Here is a 6,000-nt window from a genome sequence, read left to right as displayed (position 1 = left end):
CTAGCTGTGTATGCTGCCTGTAACTTAAATGTTCTGCCGAACCGAAGTTTACATATTAGCGTCATTCCCAAACTGATATTGTTTTTACTTTATAACAAAACTAGCCTTTGGCTAGCTGGGGGCTCCGCCTCCAGACCCACACCTTTGTTCGTCCTACAGCCTCGCACCTCTTAAACCTACAATTCTACCGAATTTCAAGTTTGTTTTGTATGTCGACTACCTAAAAAATAATATTTTATATCTCAAGTAAGCGCCTATTTAAATAACATTGAGATTTTTCATTTCTCCTTTAGACACCCTAAGAAATAAAAATATTCAGTTTTGGCAATTTCCCTGTGGTTACTTCCGAAAAGCTATAATCACGCCTAATTTCAAATTTCCACGTCAACTGGAAGAACCCGTTATTTATGTCAGTGAATTCATTTATTATATATATAAACGTAGGATCCAAACGTAGGATCCAAACTACAAAGCTTCGGAATTATGTCGCAGGCCGAATTGAACTTTTCAGGGGACCGCATATGCTCTGCGGGGTGTAGTTTACCTAATATTGTTCTAGATACTGGTGAGCAAGATGCACCATAAATATTTTAAGTATGAACAGTGAAAATTTTTCATTTAAGAATATTAGAATATTATAACACATTTTAAGTTAATATAGGTAACCTACGAAATGGTTTGCTTATTTTATTGTTAAATTTTATTAACTATAATTTTAACTATATTACAGGTAACAGGTAACTATAATTACAGGTAACTAGATTCAGTATATTTAGCTACTTTCTGATGGTCATGAGCTCTCACCGAGAGTCATTTCCAGGTTGTTCGCATAGAAGACAAGAAACCTTGATTCGCTAGAAAGCCTATGCTAAATAGGATATTGTTATTTAGCTTCCTTATAACAACTTTAGGGAAAGCAAAATAGTCTCATTTCTCCACTGCATTTAGGATTGCAGCGAGGCTATATAAGACGTGGACAAGGGCGCCGAATTCTCTGTAAATTTGGGGGGGTCCATTCGGATGCAGAAGGTATATATATGAGAATTTTAAGACAAATTTCATGCAAATTATGCCAAATATTGTATATTCATAAATACAATAGGGGGCCCATATGAGCTTTGGGGGGACATGGCCTCCAGGATCGGGGTCCTTGGACGTAGATCTACTGATTAGCATGGAATCCGATGAAATTAACAATAGAAGGATTAGTTTCCTTGCCGTTTCGTTAGTTTTGTAGCTGTAAACTTCACTCTTCCCATGGAATTCCAGTCTGATGCGTGAGACTGGTCACGTACCCCTTCTAGCGTTGATTTTTTATGCGACGAAGCCGATTAACTTTCATCTTAAGATTGCCTTATTAGGTTTTTAACATTAAAAATGACCAAGAATTGTATTTCTTTTTGCGCCTATTGAAAACTGAATGGCATGTTCCACTACCATTCTGCTATAGAGAATCAATTTACGTATGACTCAATTGCATATATTATTTTTATTATTGATTTTTTTTCTCATATTGCACATTATATAGATTCATCTTTACGTAATTGCCACTGACTACTAAGAAAGATACTTAAAAGGTACGTGATAAGCATCGCGTGCTGGAGCAAGTTTCGCATTCGAGTCCTTTGGTTACATCACGTTTTCCGGTAGGGAATGAATGCAAACATCCTGAGTAAAAGTAAACACCTATTGTTGTGCTTGTTGCAGCGAATTCTTTCGACGGAGAAGCAACGGGACGTGCGACGGAGAACGAACTTGAAGACATTGAAGAAAATTATAAAGCGTATTAATTTGCAACTACAAAACTATAATTGTGTAAGTAATGTTTTATTTTTAATAGATATGTAATCGCTATTTTCTTTTTATAATTATGCAACAAGTTGCAAGTCCATTAATTGCTTCTTCGCATATTGTGCGTCTTATATTTTCATCTACGGGTCACAATAGTCATTTGTCTGAATCTGAAAGCTTTCTGCTCTTTCAAAAGGTCACCTTCAAACTGTTTACAGCTGATTCTACTTAGTAGCGGAAAAAGATTGAACGTAATTGTTTAATAAGATCTAGTAAAAGGTAGGTTCTTATCGAGTGAATTTAGAAGAAAATAATATGTGAAGATCCTGTAGAAAAATGTGATAATTTTCTGTTGTTGGTAAAATATTCGAGTAAAAGTTCTTTCAAGACACTATAAACGTAATAGTACCGGTGTTTATCTAGGGGTCATAGTTGTTATTACTTCGAGCTTACTTTTCACAGTGAATTTTAAAAGGATAAAAATAATGTACAAGGAAAATCTAACATGGTAAGTGGCAAATTAATATCTACCTTATCATAAAGTTTGAGTTTTTTAGGTTTGTGAAAAGTCTTTTACCAGAGGAAAATAAGTGCATAGCTAAAATTGACTAGCTGGGTTTAAACTTGGAACAAGTTATTTATTTTGCCATATCTACCTGACATTAGTTTTGAATCCTTGTATTCAGAATAAAGCTGTAAGACACGATGGTAAGAATACTTTCGAATGAAGTGTTAAGTCTTCGATTAACGTTTCTTTTCAGCAGCGAGGCTATATGAGACAAGATCTCAAGCAGTAGGCAAATTTAGGTATTTATTCCGTTAACTCGTCAGTTTTTTCAACATAAAAATAATGAGTTATGAATCGGTTAGGTTAGTTTAGTTTGGTTTGTGTAAAGACCTAGTGCGTACGTTATTTAAATTTTGATATGCAAATGTCATATCAAAATCTTTGCATATCAAAATGGAAATTATATGTAAATATGTAACCACATATACTTTATATCAATTCATTTAAATATTTAATCATGCATAATTAGATGTTAAAAGCCAACAAGATGTAAATGCTTCGTAAAGAATTCATATCATTTTCATGGGAAGAGATGTAAGAACTTCGAGTACAAAGTTTTTTTTTTTTCTGGAAGAGCATTTCAAAATTTTCAAACTGAAGTTCAGCAAACTCATAGCCTCCAGCGGAACACACACGAACAGCAACTAAGATGGTACAACTGTTTCCAGCTTACTATGAGTTTCCAGACTAGTTTTTGGACTATTCAGAAATAATTGTATGCTGGACTACAGCTATATGTCAAGGACTAGTGGATGAGAGATGGGTTGGCTACTCTCCAATATAGCGCCGTTCAGTCGTGTACATGGCTATTGTATACTAGTCACACAGCAGTGTTGTTTTTTGGGAACAATAAGGTGCGATAAACTCTCCTGATGACGTATTTTGTCACCTTACCCGCCCTGCCCGCTACGGCTCTAGGCCGGTAAAAACGAAGCTATCGCCAGCTTCAACGCGGAGTAATATGTTTTTAAAATTGTGATTTGGTTTTCGAAAATTTGAGTTTATTCAAATTTAAAAGGTTCTTGGATGCACCCGTTTATAAATTATGATTATTTAACACGGTATGTCACATGTCCGACAGTATCACGTACTCTTTCAGTACGTTTTAACAGTACTATTTACAGGCAGTTGTTTGAACTCGTTGAGCGGTGTTCGTCTGCAAAGATGGAAGGGGTTTTCTGCCCACCAATGTATCCGGAAGACATATATATTAATTAACCACCCCTAAGGTAATGACAGTCATGTATTATAATGTAGGTATATAGTAAATTGTGTAATGTTATTAATCTAAGGTTTGATTTTGCAGCATATTTGTTCAATAAGCAGGGATGAGTGAAATTCAGTAAAAGTTTGTATTGAGATTACACCCCGCTGCAGACTGTGTTTGTGTATAGATGTCACTACCTGTCACGTGAGTTCTTGATGGAAGGGGGAACATGTATTTTTTCTAATATGTTTTGTTTTTCTAATTGTTTAAATAGTCTTCCGGTACATGACATGTGTTGTGTTATATATCAAAATATTCAGAGAAGATCAAGGAATCGTGTAAAGTATGTGAAACTCACCAGAGATTGTATATAAATGTAATATTAGGGCATAACAGTGGTGACCTATTTAGGAATTTCGGTTGTCACCAAAAGAGAGAGAGAACGTTGACCATAAAAAAACCGGTAGACTGAAGGTGAGTCTAGGTTTTTCAAGTTCCAGCGAGCCTAATGACTAGGATCGCAGCAGAGGTCACGACACACTTCGGTTACCGTCAGGAGACACTTCACGTCGCTGAGTGAGACTTTACTTCGTTTGAGTTCTTAGTGGATAGAACATTTCATTTAGTGACATTAGTTTATCATGTCTTTGCTAGTGTAATAGCAACTACTATGACATGTATCATATAGTGCTTAGATAGCAAAAAGGGGAAGTATCTTCTCTATATGACCCCATCGGGAGTGTTTTTTTTTTTTTTTTTTTTAAGTAACTTGCTATAGTTACATATACGTATATATAGTTAGGGGTGTTTCGTTGTACACCAAGACCAACTATTATCAAAGAACATGTACGTATTATAAAGAGATTAGTAACGAGTGTTGGTGGACTCACCGTGTGGCTCACATTTACAATGAGCACACTCCCAACCAGTTTGTTTTGTGTTTAATACACAAATATGTTAGAAGATATGTCATCAGCAGTAACATTTTTTTTTTTAACCTGTGCATAGCAAATTAGTGCACCACAAACAATTCTTCTTTTAACTTGTGAAAGTTAAATAGTGGGACTTTTTGCACCACAGAGCACCAGATACAGTAAGGCGTGACGAGCCTATGTCACCTTTACTGTAATAGTGATGACAGTAACTCTCAACTTGTAACAGAGAGATATCAATGCAGAGATCGACGAAGACAACGTGATCTTCAAGACTGATCATCAAAAACCGTAATATGTGGGATAAAATTACGTCACGCATATACGGAAGAATGCGTGCAGAGTGGAGGATCCAGACAACAATGAAGACTGGACTCATGCAGGACATATCTGTGGACACTAAAAATTAAATCACGCGTGGACTAGAACTATTGGTATAAGTAAAACATATTGGCCACTAAATTGAGTATAATTTTTTTTTTTTTTTTTTTTTTTTTGTGCACAAGTGTTATTTGTGAAATCGAGTGTAAATAGTTCAAATTCAATTCCGCCGAGTATATATTAAATAGTTATGAAAATCTACTTATACGTCTGTTACATACTACAATCCCCGTACGAATCCTGAAGGTTTACTTGCTGCCTGGTGAGTACAAAAATATCTAAAATGTTTTGTGATTTCTGTTCTTTTCAGGTGGACTTCGTTCGGCGACTTCATTTAGCTTACTGCTAATAGTACTCCTTGTTAATGTATTCTGTTGGTTATCATTAGACTCAAGCTCAATGTTACATGAGTCGCTACTATGTCTGTAGCCCATGAGTGGCTTCGAGAGCGTACAATCAGGGTAGGGAAACATGAACTATGAGACCTGTGTAGATCTCAAAATCGGGATTTTCTGTTTAAGTTTAAAAGTAGCATAGATCTACATAGGGGCAATTTTGATTTTTCTATCAAAATTAAATTTTTGTTTTTTAAAGAGTCTCAACATTTTTTTTTTAACTCAGTCTCTACCGCAACCAAACAGTTCATAGTTCATGGAACCCACGAGGACAGACAGTCTTCTCAGGTGTGAAGTAAGACTGCTGTCAAATGTAGAGAGAGAGACACACCTCACCATCACTGGTACGCCTTCCTCTTCTCTCTACAGAGCCTCACGCAAATTTACATGCTGGACACTTCATGTCGTATGCAGATTTCAGCACACCTGTGCTTGAGAGGTCATGTTACATTTGGCACCCAAGCCTGTGGCTCACCCCTCTATTTACAATTTTTGCCACCCAGCATTGGGGCTTATCACACCTTATTCATTTGGCAGGGAGTATCGGAACTTAATCCATTATAAATCCCGTAATACTAGATTGTCAGCTTGTGAAGTTCGTTACCTAGCTGTTCATTTTTGAACATTTGCAAATAGCTATTTTGAATATTTGTTGTATATTGATATTTAGTTCAACAATATTAAGGCAATCTTACCGCGAAAGATTGAATAACTGAAAAAAAGTTC

The 6,000-nt window shown here is 35.9% G+C and overlaps 1 protein-coding gene across 4 annotated transcripts in view; it reads left to right on the top strand.

Annotated features, from left to right (window-relative positions):
* Positions 1–1,665: 1,665 nt before the first annotated feature.
* Positions 1,666–6,000, top strand: part of Pfk (ATP-dependent 6-phosphofructokinase) — a 118,990-nt gene continuing 114,655 nt past the window's right edge. For 3 of the 4 annotated variants that reach the window (XM_081755697.1, XM_081755699.1, XM_081755700.1), the window contains exon 1: positions 1,932–2,070. The gene's annotated coding sequence lies outside the window, so the exon portion shown is untranslated. Of the gene's footprint in view, positions 1,816–1,931; positions 2,071–6,000 lie in introns of those variants that run through there. The other variant, XM_081755698.1, reaches the window with a different exon arrangement.

This window comes from Thermobia domestica, chromosome 4, assembly GCF_964235325.1.
Source record: "Thermobia domestica chromosome 4, izTheDome1.hap1.1, whole genome shotgun sequence".
Lineage (NCBI taxonomy): Eukaryota > Metazoa > Arthropoda > Insecta > Zygentoma > Lepismatidae > Thermobia > Thermobia domestica.
The sequence above is the reverse complement of the archived record's forward strand: the minus strand, read 5'-3'. Positions and strand labels throughout refer to the sequence as shown.